Here is a 12774-nt window from a genome sequence, read left to right on the forward strand (position 1 = left end):
TTTATGGGGTGCATTATATTGTATGGAGCATTATATGGGTCCACTATTCTGTATGGAGCATTATATGGTGCCCATAATACTGTATGGAGCAATATATAAGGCTCATTATTCTGTATGGAGCACTATGCGACGCCCATTATACTGTATGGAGCATTATATGGGGCCCATTATTCTGTATGGAGCAATATAGGGCTCAATTATACTATATGGAGCATTTTATGGGGATCATTACTTGGTATTGATCACTAGTTGGTGCCCATAATACTGTATGGAGGACTATGTGATGCCCATAATACTGTATGGAGCATTATATGGGCCTCATTATTCTGTATGGAGCCTTATATGGGGCCCATTCTGTATTGAGCAATATATATGGTTCATTATGCTGTATGGAGCATTGTATGGGGTCCATTATACTGTATGGAGCATTATATGGGGTCTATTGTTGTGTATGCAGCATTATTTAGGGATCATTATTTTGTTTGGAGCAATATATGTGGCTCATTATATTGTATGGAGCATTATATGGGGTCCATTACTCTGTATGAAGCACTATGTGGTGCCCATAATACTGTATAGAGCAATATATGGGGCTCATTATTATGTATGGAGCACTATGTGGTGCCCATTATACTGTATGAAGCATTATAAGGGGTCCATTTTACTGTATGGAACATTATATGGGGTGCATTATTCTGTATGGAGCAATATATGTGGCTCGTTATATTGTATAGAGCATTATATGGAGCCCTTTCTGTATGGAGCCATATATGAGGTTCATTATGCTGTATGGAGCAATATATGGGGCTCATTATTCTGTATGGAACATTATATTGGTTCTATTATTTTGTATGGAGGAGTATATGGGGTCCATTATTCTGTATGGAGCAATATATGGGGTCTATTACATTGTATGAAGCGATTTATGGGGTCCATTATATTGTATGGAGCATTATATGGGTCCATTATTCTGTATGGAGCATTATATGGTGCCCATAATACTGTATGGAGCAATATATGAGGCTCATTATTCTGTATGGAGCACTATGCGATGCCCATTATACTGTATGGAGCATTATATGTGCCTTATTATTCTGTATGAAGCTTTATATGGGGCCCATTATTCTGTATGGAGCAATATAGGGCTCAATTATACTATATGGAGCATTTTATGGGGCTCATTACTTGGTATTGATCACTAGGTGGTGCCCATAATACTGTATGGAGGACTATGTGATGCCCATAATACTGTATGGAGCATTATATGGGCCTCATTATTCTGTATGGAGCCTTATATGGGGCCCATTCTGTATTGAGCAATATACATGGTTCATTATGCTGTATGGAGCATTGTATGGGGTCCATTATACTGTATGGAGCATTATATGGGGTCTATTGTTCTGTATGCAGCATTATTTAGGGATCATTATTTTGTTTGGAGCAATATATGTGGCTCATTATATTGTATGGAGCATTATATGGGGTCCATTACTCTGTATGAAGCACTATGTGGTGCCCATAATACTGTATAGAGCAATATATGGGGCTCATTATTCTGTATGGAGCACTATGTGGTGCCCATTATACTGTATGAAGAATTATAAGGGGTCCATTTTACTGTATGGAACATTATATGGGGTGCATTATTCTGTATGGAGCAATATATGTGGCTCGTTATATTGTATAGAGCATTATATGGAGCCCTTTCTGTATGGAGCCATATATGAGGTTCATTATGCTGTATGGAGCAATATATGGGGCTCATTATTCTGTATGGAACATTATATTGGTTCTATTATTTTGTATGGAGGAGTATATGGGGTCCATTATTCTGTATGGAGCAATATATGGGGTCTATTACATTGTATGAAGCGATTTATGGGGTCCATTATATTGTATGGAGCATTATATGGGTCCATTATTCTGTATGGAGCATTATATGGTGCCCATAATACTGTATGGAGCAATATATGAGGCTCATTATTCTGTATGGAGCACTATGCGATGCCCATTATACTGTATGGAGCATTATATGTGCCTTATTATTCTGTATGAAGCTTTATATGGGGCCCATTATTCTGTATGGAGCAATATAGGGCTCAATTATACTATATGGAGCATTTTATGGGGCTCATTACTTGGTATTGATCACTAGGTGGTGCCCATAATACTGTATGGAGGACTATGTGATGCCCATAATACTGTATGGAGCATTATAGGGGCCTCATTATTCTGTATGGAGCCTTATATGGGGCCCATTCTGTATTGAGCAATATATGGGGCTCATTATACTGTATGGAGCAATATATGGGGCTCATTATTCTGTATGGAGCATTATATGGGGCCCATTATTCTGTATGGAGCAATATATGGGGTCTATTATACTGTATTGAGCATAATATGGGGTCCCTTGTTCTGTATGGAGCGATATATGAGGTCCATTATTCTGTATGGAGCAATATATGGGGTCCATTATTCTGTGTGGAGCAATATATGGGGTCCAGTATACTATATGGAGCATTTTATGGTACTCATTACTCTGTGTTGATCACTATGTGGTACCCATAATACTGTAAGGAGGACAATGTTGTGCCTATAATACTATATGGAGGACTATTTGGTGCCCATCATACTGTATGGAGGACTATGTGGTGCCCATAATACTGTATGGAGGACTATGTGGTGCCCATGATACTGTATGGATGACTATGTGGTGCTCATAATATTGTATGGAGCAATATATGGGGCTCATTATACTGTACTAGCTATTGAACCCGTTCTACGCCCGGCTGGCGAGCATTTAAATTGGTATATGGTCTCCATCCTGGTATGTGCTGCTCCATCCTGTGTCCCCATCCTGTCATGTGCTGCTCCATCCTGCGTCCCCATCCTGTCATGTGCTGCTCCATCCTGCGTCCCCATCCTGTCATGTGCTGCTCCATCCTGCGTCCCCATCTTGTCATGTGCTGCTCCATCCTGCGCCCCATCCTGTCATGTGCTGCACCCATCCTGCGCCCCCATTCTGTCATGTGCTGCTCCATCCTGCGTCCCCATCCTGTCATGTGCTGCTCCATCCTGCGACCCCATCCTGTCATGTGCTGCTCCATCCTGTGTCCCCATCCTGTCATGTGCTGCTCCCATCCTGCGCCCCCATTCTGACATGTGCTACACCCATCCTGCGCTTCCATTCTGACATGTGCTGCACCCATCCTGCGCCTCCATTCTGTCATTTTCTGCTCCCAAACTGCGCCCCCATCCTGTCATGTGCTGCTTCCATCCTGCACCCCCGATCTGTCATGTGCTGCTGCCATCCTGCGCCCCCGTTCTGTCATGTGCTGCTGCCATCCTGCACCCCCGTTCTGTCATGTGCTGCCCTATTCTATCATGTGCTTCTCCCATCCTGCGCCCCCATTCTGTCATGTGCTGCTGTCATCCTGCGCCACCGTTCTGTAATTTGCTGCTCCCATCCATATGCCCCATACGCTGCTCCATAAAGGTTTATGGCCCCCATAAGATGCTCCATAGTATATGCCCCGTACACTGCTCCATAAAGGTTTATGGCCCCATAAGATGCTCCATAGTATATGCCCCATACACTGCTCCATTATGGTTGATGGCCCCCATAAGATGCTCCATATTATATGCCCCCGTACATTGCTCCATTATGGTTGATGGCCCCCATAAGATGCTCCATAGTATATGCCCCCATACACTGCTGCATTATGGATGATGGCCCCCATAAGATGCTCCATATTATATGCCCCCGTACACTGCTCCATTATGGTTGATGGCCCCCATAAGATGCTCCATAGTATATGCCCTCGTACACTGCTCCATTATGGTTGATGGCCCCCATAAGATGCTCCATATTATATGCCCCCGTACACTGCTCCATTATGGTTTATGGCCCCCATAAGATGCTCCATAGTATATGCCCCCGTACACTGCTCCATTATGGTTTATGGCCCCCATAAGATGCTCCATATTATATGCCCCCGTACACTGCTCCATTATAGTTGATGGCCCCCATAAGATGCTCCATTGTATATGCCCCGTATGCTGCTGCGATATATATATAAAAAAAAATACCATACTCAGGATTTGTTTTTGGATTGATTGGGTGTGGTGCATGGTTTGTTGTGGAGTCTGCACGGTTTGAAGTCGGGTTGGTGCAGAGTTTGGTGAGCAGTTTGTTGGGTCTGCAGGGTTTGGTGTCTGGTCTGTGGGGTTTGGAGTGTGGTTTGTTGGGTCTGCAGCATTTGATGTTGGGTTGGTGGGGAGTGGTGCGCAGTTTGTTGCGGGGTCTGCAGAGTTTGGTGTTGGGTTGGTGGGGACTCGTGTGCAGTGTGGGGACTCGTGTCTGGTTTGTTGTGGGACCTGCAGAATATGGTATTGGGTCAGTGAGGTTTGGTGCTCAGTTTGTTGTAGGGGCTGTAGGGTCTGACGTTGGGTTGGTGGAGTTTGGTGTGTGGGTTGGTGTTGGGTCAGTGAGGTTTGGTGCACAGTTTGCTGGAGGGGCTGTAGGGTTTGGTGTTGGGTTGGTGGAGTTTGTGCGTGGTTTGTTGTGAGGTCTGCAGGGTTTGGTAATGGGTCAGTGAGGTTTAATGTGCGGTTTGTTGTCGGGTTGGTGGGGTTTGGCGTGTGGTCAGTTGTTGGTAGGTGAGGTTTGGTGTGCAGTTTGTTATGGAGTCTGCAGGGTATAGTGTTGGGTTGGTGGGGTTTAGTGAGCGGTTTGTTGTGAGATGTGCAGGGTTTGGTGTTGGGTCGGTGGGGTTTGGTGCGTGGTCTGTTGGGTCGGTGGGTTTTGGTGTGTGGTTTGTTGTGGGGTCTGCAGGGTTTGGTGTTGGGTCGATGTGGTTTGCTGTGTGGTTTGTTGAGGGGTCTACTGCGTTTGTTGTTGGATTGGTAAGGTTTAGTGTGTGGTTTCTTGTGGGGTCTGCAGGGTTTGGTGTTGGGTCAGTAGGGCTCAGTGCGGGGTCTGCATCCCGCCCGTCAGGACTTCACCTCGCCTGCACTCGGCACACGTACGAGAAGCCCCCACTCTTGTGTCAGTGCAGAGATGAAGCTTTCTGCCTGTACCCTCCGCCTGACTTTCAGCGGCTGCCAGCTCGTTCTCGGTGCCAGGTGGTGATCAGCTTGAATATGAGCACTCTGGAGCTCGCCGGGTACACAGGGACTGTTAACAGATTTCATGTAATTGACATATTTCAAAGCGAGTGATTTTCAATGAGAACACAAGGTTTTGTGCGGGGAGCAATCATGCAGTGCAGCACCGCTCCTCGGGACTTCTCCTCTCTTTACGTGGAGATGATCCGTCTATAATTTGACTTCGGGGCGAAGATAAAGCTGCTCGTCTGCGAAGGAACCAACAGTAATGCGGAAACGTAAAATTATATTTCATGGAGAAAACTCCAATCTTGTAAAGAACTGAGATACGGAGACAACAGAGGTCGCCGCTACGGATCGCAGATCACCATAAATGCCAAGACGATAAATCTGGCCCTGACCACCAGAACTGTCATGGAAACCACGGCGTGACAATAAAGAAGGGACTTCAAGATCCAAAATCTAAGGGCGAGGGACATGTCCATTACCAACACAAAAGACAAAGCACTACTGTTCCCCAGCCATTGTCTCCCATGGTTTATGGTGTGCGGGAACAGGCATGGCCCTCAGATAAAAGGACTACCTGCATATGTGACCTCTGCCCCCCATAGTCAAGCAACTGTCTCCTGCACACCCCTATATTGAGGCCTCAGTCTCCTGCAACCCCCTATAGTCAGGCATTTGTCTACTACACCCCCCTATAGTCAGGCCTCAGTCTCCTGCACCCCTTTATAGTCAGGTCTCAGTCACCTGCACCCCGCTATAGTCAGGCTTCATTCTCCTGCACCCATTATAGTCACGCCTCAGTCTCCTGCATCCCCCTATAGTCAGGCCTCAGTCTCCTGCACCCCCTATAGTCAGATCTCAGTCCTGCACCAACCATGGCCAGGTCTCAGTCTCCTGCACCCCCTATAATCAGGCCTCAGTCTCCTGCACCCCCTTATACTCAGTCCTCAGTCCCCTGCACTCTCCCGAAAGTCAGGGCCTAGGTCTCCTGCATCCCCTATAGTCAGGCCTCTGTCTCCTGCACCCCTCCTATAGATAGGTGTCTGTCTCCTACAGCCCCCTATAGTCATAGTTAGGCCTCAGTCTCCTGCACCCCCTATAGTCAGGGCCTAGGTCTCCTGCACCCCCTATAATCAGGCCTCTGTCTCTTGCACCTCCCTATAATCAGGCCTCTGTCTCCTGGATCCCTCTATGGTCAAGCCTCATTCTCCTGCACCCCCCTATAAATCGGGCCTCTGTCTCTTACACCCCCCTATAATCAGGCCTTTGTCTCCTGGACCCCTCTATAGTCAAGCCTCAGTTTCCTGCACCCCCCTATAGTCAGGCCTATCAGTGACCTCACTAAAGAAATTGTGACTGATGCAATCTTCTGCTTTTTGTAAAAAGTTGGAAAACATTTTGACACGAGTTTCATTTGCATTGAATCGATTTGCTCGTCTCAGCACACATCGAATTAATAATACTTCAGGATATTCTTGTATGGATGATACCAGGGAGGAATTGTTTGCATTAACACTGGACCAGCGCATAGAGAGCTGGTCTGTAGATAGTGTCCGTTAAAGCCCCCAATTACCATTGGACCCTTCTGTGTCTTGGCCATCCGCTATTCTGTGGCATTGATATTGGGGTTCACTCTGCATATCCTGTGTTCCCTATCAGTAGATATTCTCCAATTCCCTATATGTTCAGGATCCCTTGTCGGGGGTATCGGATGTATCTGGTCTGCTTGGTTTTCATGGTGGTATACTAAAAGGGAAGTTGACCAATCAGGAACTGATCAAGTCATGTGCCGCACACGCACTGCCAGTGCTGCCTCATTGACTGAGATTAAGCCACTCCCCTGAGGAGCAGGTCACAAAGGGAGAAATATGTTCTCCAAGAACCAAAACATCCCATGTCCATTGGTAAAGAAAAGAGAAAATGCGTTTCCTTAAGCCATGTACAGATTATTAAAAGTTTTAATATTTTTTTACAAACTCCTGGTGACCCGGCCCCAGAATGCCCCTGACCTCCGCACTACATGAGCCGTCGCTGCGCTCAGAATGAAATATAAATAGAACAGATCTCATGGATTTTAATATTTAATTTTCTGCACATAACACCTGCAAATCCCCCAACACCACAGAGACGGCGGAGGAGGTGGGGGAGGAGCGCCGCCATCACTGTGGGCATCAGAACGCCTCCTGTCTTCTCAGGGAGCGGCTGTGTCATCCAGAACCAAAGGGGTTACTATAAATGTCTCGGTGATTATAAATTGCTGCATAAAGATAAACCCCAGGGAAAGGCGATAAACGGCGGATTCATTAGTTCATAAATACACTTGCTTACTAGAGGTTTTCTGCACATTTAGGAGAAAGTTCAAATTTGCATATCAATGTGAGAAGAAAGGACGGCATGACTGGTGCGATTATCAGGAAGGCGGACCTAGAAACCGCCACACAATCCCGGGATGTAGCTGCCACAGCTGGACTCATTGCTGCATCTATTACCCCTTGTCCGGTCAGAGCTCAGAAGCCGCTACGGTCACATGGGTGCAAATGACTCTGCTCGATCGGGCTCATCCTTTCTCCACCTGCTCTACATTCTCTATAGCTGGATTATTTATTACCCACAATGCCGTGTTGTGAGAAGCCTCAGGCCCGTACATCCATACAGGTATACTGTCGGACAATACCACCTCTTGTAGTCGGCATTCCACAGTCTGAATGCTCTAACTGCAAAGAACCCTTTCCTATTTAGATGCCAGAATCGCCTTTCCTCCACCTGTAATAAGTGTCCCCTAGTCCTTTGTAAGGTCTATGGAAGGAATAAGTTATGGGCCTCTATCCCATGTAATATAGGAGAGTCCTCCATTCTGTGTAATGTAGGAGAGACCTCCATCCTGTGTAACATAGGACAGGCCTCCATCCGGTGTAGTGTAGGACAAGTCTCCAGCCGTATAATGTAGGAGAGGCCTCCAACCCGTGTAATGTAGGAGAGGTCAGCAGCGCGCCGATACAGTTACATTCTGCGGCAGAGCAGGGAGAATTGATCTATGGGGCCCCTGAGCAGGCGGGGGCCCCCGATGCCAGCAGTGGGCCCCCGCCGTCATCGGAAGATCAGCTGTACAGGCATTTAGCCAATACAGCTGGTCGCATTGATGGGAGAAGGAGCGCTACGCTCCTTCTCCCATCATCCCCCTCTCAGTGTCTGACGTCACCGATGCAGACACTGACAGGGGGCGCGATGATGTCACTGGCCGGTGTGGCACCCCTAGGGGTATTTGCCACAAAAATAGTTACTGACAGTAAATACAGATACTAAAATAGCAAGACTGCACTACCACCTCCGGCCAGAAGGGGGAGCTCCAGAGACTCCCCTTGATCCATTCTGGTCTGAGAGAAGAAATGGCAGTTGGGCTAAGGAGCTGATAGTGAGAGGTCATACAGCTGAATTTCTAACAGTCCTATGACGGTTTCCAGGCCCAAATCACCGGCCTGAGGAGAAGAGGGATAGAGAAAAAGGACATTGTGAGAACCGGGTAGCATTAATCACTACCCAGAACAGGCGCAAAGACGGATACCGGATCCGTGGCTGTATTCATTACATATAATACAGCAACCGGAAAAACGTGAGGTGATATCAGCTTCACTAGGGTCAGACGCAGCAACAGACACAGAGTTCAGCGGTACTCCTGGAGGGGGTAAGCCGATAAAAGGACTCGGGTTGCCCGTCGAACCAGGACCCGGAGGGGACAGATTGGGCCGGCAGCCAGTTCACATACAGCAGCAGGGCCACACAGATATTACGTACAATAAGAGGCGAAGACCCCGGCAGGGTCAAAGTAACTCAGAGTTCCCATACAGACTCCGGTGACAGGACTGGTTGTAAATCCCTTTATGTTGAAGTAAACTGGTTAAACGTTTCAGTGCCTCAGTCTTTCATTTGGACAATAGCCATCTATCCAGGATTGGGATTATCACCGCTGGGAGAACCTGCTGCTGATCAAGTAAGTGCCTGTTCCCTCACGATACCCTTTACACTGTGCATTGCCTGAGGCCACAGCACCGGGTCAAGCCACCCGTGACATCCCCCTCAAGAGACAGACCCCATTGGTCCGGTGCTGGGTACCCCGGTCTCTCGGGCGTCACAATTGGCGTCACGAACAGGATAGAGCCAGCCCATATACCGGGTATTGTGTGCCGTGATTGGAGCCCAAAACTTTGAAAACTTGGAAGAAAAATCGTGAAAATTGACTTTATTAAAGAAAATTCCATTTCCCATTAAAAACTATTGAAAGTGACTTTTCCCCATTGGTTATAATGGAGTAAAGATAGCCGCCATCCCCTAAGGTAATCACCTCATAACCGTTAGGCGCGAGACTGTTAATTGAGCTACGCCATTACCTGAGCCCCAGTCTAACTGAAAAACTTCAGAATCCGCCATTACAGAGCGCGCGGCGGGCAGGAGCAACAGGGGGCGTGTCATTGTGGGCGGCACCAAGCTGAGCGCTCTGACGTCAGAGCAAGGGGAAAACCAATCCTGCTGCACAGCAGAACGAATCTACACTATCCCGACGGAAGCGGAGGACCGGAAGGGTCCGGATTAGCTAAGGGGGCACAGTATGTCGCAGCACGGAGACGCCGCAGCACCCGGCGGCGCTAATGCAGCTGAAAGACAGTGTCGATAGAGCGTCTGGTAGCGCAGCGGTGCAAGGAGTGGCGCCCATCATGCCGGTGCTGATGCCATATACCCCAGGTGGCCCGTGGCTTCCAATGTATGAAGGTGAGCCTAATACCCTTGACGATTTCAGAGAAAAGATGCTGGCCCATTTTAACATGTTCCCCGTGGGTGAAGTTCAGCGTGTTAGTCTCCTGATGATGCAGTTAAGTGGCCATGCTAAGCGAGAAGTCACAGCATGGGCAGCTGATCTAAAAGGCACTGTTGAACGCATATTTGCTGGATTAAAAGCTACATTTGAAACCACTGCCAGCAGCAAAGCTAAAATACGATTCTTTAATTGCAAACAAAAAGTTAATGAGGGCGTGAGAGACTTTGCCTTAAACCTGCAGGAAGCCCTTAAATCACTTACACTGGCTGAACCCATTTTTAACACCGGAGCGGATAAACTGCTAAGAGATCAATTTATTGAGGGACTCTACACCCCTTCTCACCGGGGGCATGTGAGCATGCTTGTTTTTAAGAACCCTGAATTGACATTTGCTCAATTAAAGGAGAGCGCTATGCGTCTCCAGCTGGCAGAGGCACCTCGGGATCTGGATCCTGCGCAACCTATGGCAGAGGCACCTCAACAACAGGGAGTGCCAGTGACATCAGCTATGTCCGGGGCCATTGCTAAGCCCCTGGGGCCCAGTACTAATGAGGCTCTTCAACAAAAGCTTGACTCTTTAACTGATGTTGTTGCTTCAATGGCTAAAATCATGCAGGAGATGAGAGGACCCAAGATGGAGTTGGCAAACCGTAGAGAAGATGTTCCATGGATGAGACCCCGGAGATACCCGACATGGAGAGGACGACCCCGCGACCGCTACCAACCGGATGGACAGCCCATTTGCCGCCGTTGCCAGCAGCCAGGCCACTTTGCACGAGATTGTGATTTAAATGGGAATCCCCTGGGAATGCGGGCCGCTTCGCAGGAATGAACTTTCAAGGCCCAACACCCTGGCACGACAGGTACATCGGAGGACGACCCATTATCCCTATCGTGCTGGACGGAATGCCCCTCAACGCTTTGCTGGACACAGGTTCCCAGATTTCATCTATACCGTATATCCTTTATAAGAGGTACTGGGCTGATGCAGATATTGATAAAGGGCCCTCTGATGTTGAACTAGATATATGGGCCAGTAATGGTAAGTTGGTACCGAAACTAGGATTCAGGGAGATGACCATAAAGATTGGTAAAGTAGAACTGAAGAAACAGGGTATAATTGTTGTTGATGTTGACCGGCGGAACTGTGAACCAACTGTATTGATAGGAATGAATGTGTTAGAGAACTGCTTTTCCGAAGTCATTTCTGTCTTACAGCAAATTGCTGAAACTGCCCAATCCTGCCAGCAGAGAGTTCTCCGGAGGGAAATAAAAGTATTGATGTTAAGGCAACAGGTAGAAGTTGCAGGTGGAGAAATCGGCAGTGTGAGGGTAAGTGATCCAACGTCTATTGTAATTCCACCAAAAACAGAAATGCTGGTATGGTGTAGAGCAGCCATTGGTACTAAGGGACGAGATTATCAAGCCTTAATAGAACCAGTGTACACCGACAGCAGGCCCACTATACTCACAGCACGAGGGATAGTCGAGGTACACCGGGGACGAGTGCCGGTACGACTTTTGAACTGTGGAGAGGAAGAGGTCACTTTGCCAAGGTATGCTACAGTGGCAAAGCTATATACTGTTGACAACAATGCCATCACAACCATTGAGCCCTTAGAACCAACCTGTCAGGTAGAAGGCAACGGCTCAGACGGAGAATTGGAGGATTGGTGTCAACAGCTACACGTGGGCATAAATTCAACACCTACCCATCAAAAACAAGGGGTGTATAGGCTAGTGACGGAATATGAACAAGTCTTCAGTAAACACCCATTGGACTTCGGACGGATAGAAGGGGTAGAACACACAATCCCCACCAGTGACCATCCCCCAATAAAAGAAAGATATAGACCCATACCGCCCGCTCACTATCAATGTGCAAAAGATATGCTGAGGGAGATGAAACAGGCCGGGGTAATAAGAGACAGCTGTAGCCCCTGGGCGGCCCCTCTAGTGCTTGTCAAAAAAAAGGACGGAACCATGAGAATGTGCGTAGACTACCGGCGGATTAATAACATCACCCATAAAGACGCCTACCCCTTGCCTAGGATAGAAGAGTCCTTGACTGCTTTGAAATCTGCTAATTATTTTTCCACCTTAGACTTAACAAGCGGGTATTGGCAAGTCCCTGTGGCTGAGAGAGATAAGGAAAAGACGGCATTCACCACACCAATGGGTCTATGTGAATTTAATCGCATGCCATTCGGACTCTGCAACGCATCCGGTACCTTCCAGCGGCTGATGGAATGCTGCCTCGGACACAAGAACTTCGAGACCGTCCTCCTGTACCTAGATGATGTGATCGTCTACTCAAAGACTTACGAACAACACTTAATAGACCTGGCAGAAGTGTTCGAAGCCTTATCCAGGTATGGCATGAAAATCAAGCCATCCAAATGTCACCTTCTCAAGCCAAAGGTACAGTACCTGGGACACATCGTGAGTTCGGAGGGAGTAGCACCGGATCCCGAGAAAATAAGCGCCATAAGGGATTGGCCAAGACCTACCAACGCAAAAGAAGTGAGGCAATTCCTGGGATTGGTGGGTTACTATCGCAGATTCATAAAAGGATTTACCAAATTGGCAGCACCCTTGCAAGACGCCTTGGTAGGGCAGACGAAGAAACCTTCAAACCGAAACCCTCCTTTTCAGTGGAACGATGAAAGGGAAGACTCCTTTGAACAACTAAAGAAGGCACTAACCGGAGAAGAGGTTCTGGCATACCCAGATTACCATCAACCTTTCATCCTCTACACCGATGCCAGTAATGTGGGACTAGGAGCGGTGCTGTCACAAAAGCAAGAAGGTCGGGAGAAAGTCATCGCCTTTGCAAGTAGAAAGCTCCGGCC

This window comes from Ranitomeya imitator, chromosome 1 (assembly GCF_032444005.1).
Source record: "Ranitomeya imitator isolate aRanImi1 chromosome 1, aRanImi1.pri, whole genome shotgun sequence".
Classification (NCBI taxonomy): Eukaryota; Metazoa; Chordata; class Amphibia; order Anura; family Dendrobatidae; genus Ranitomeya; species Ranitomeya imitator.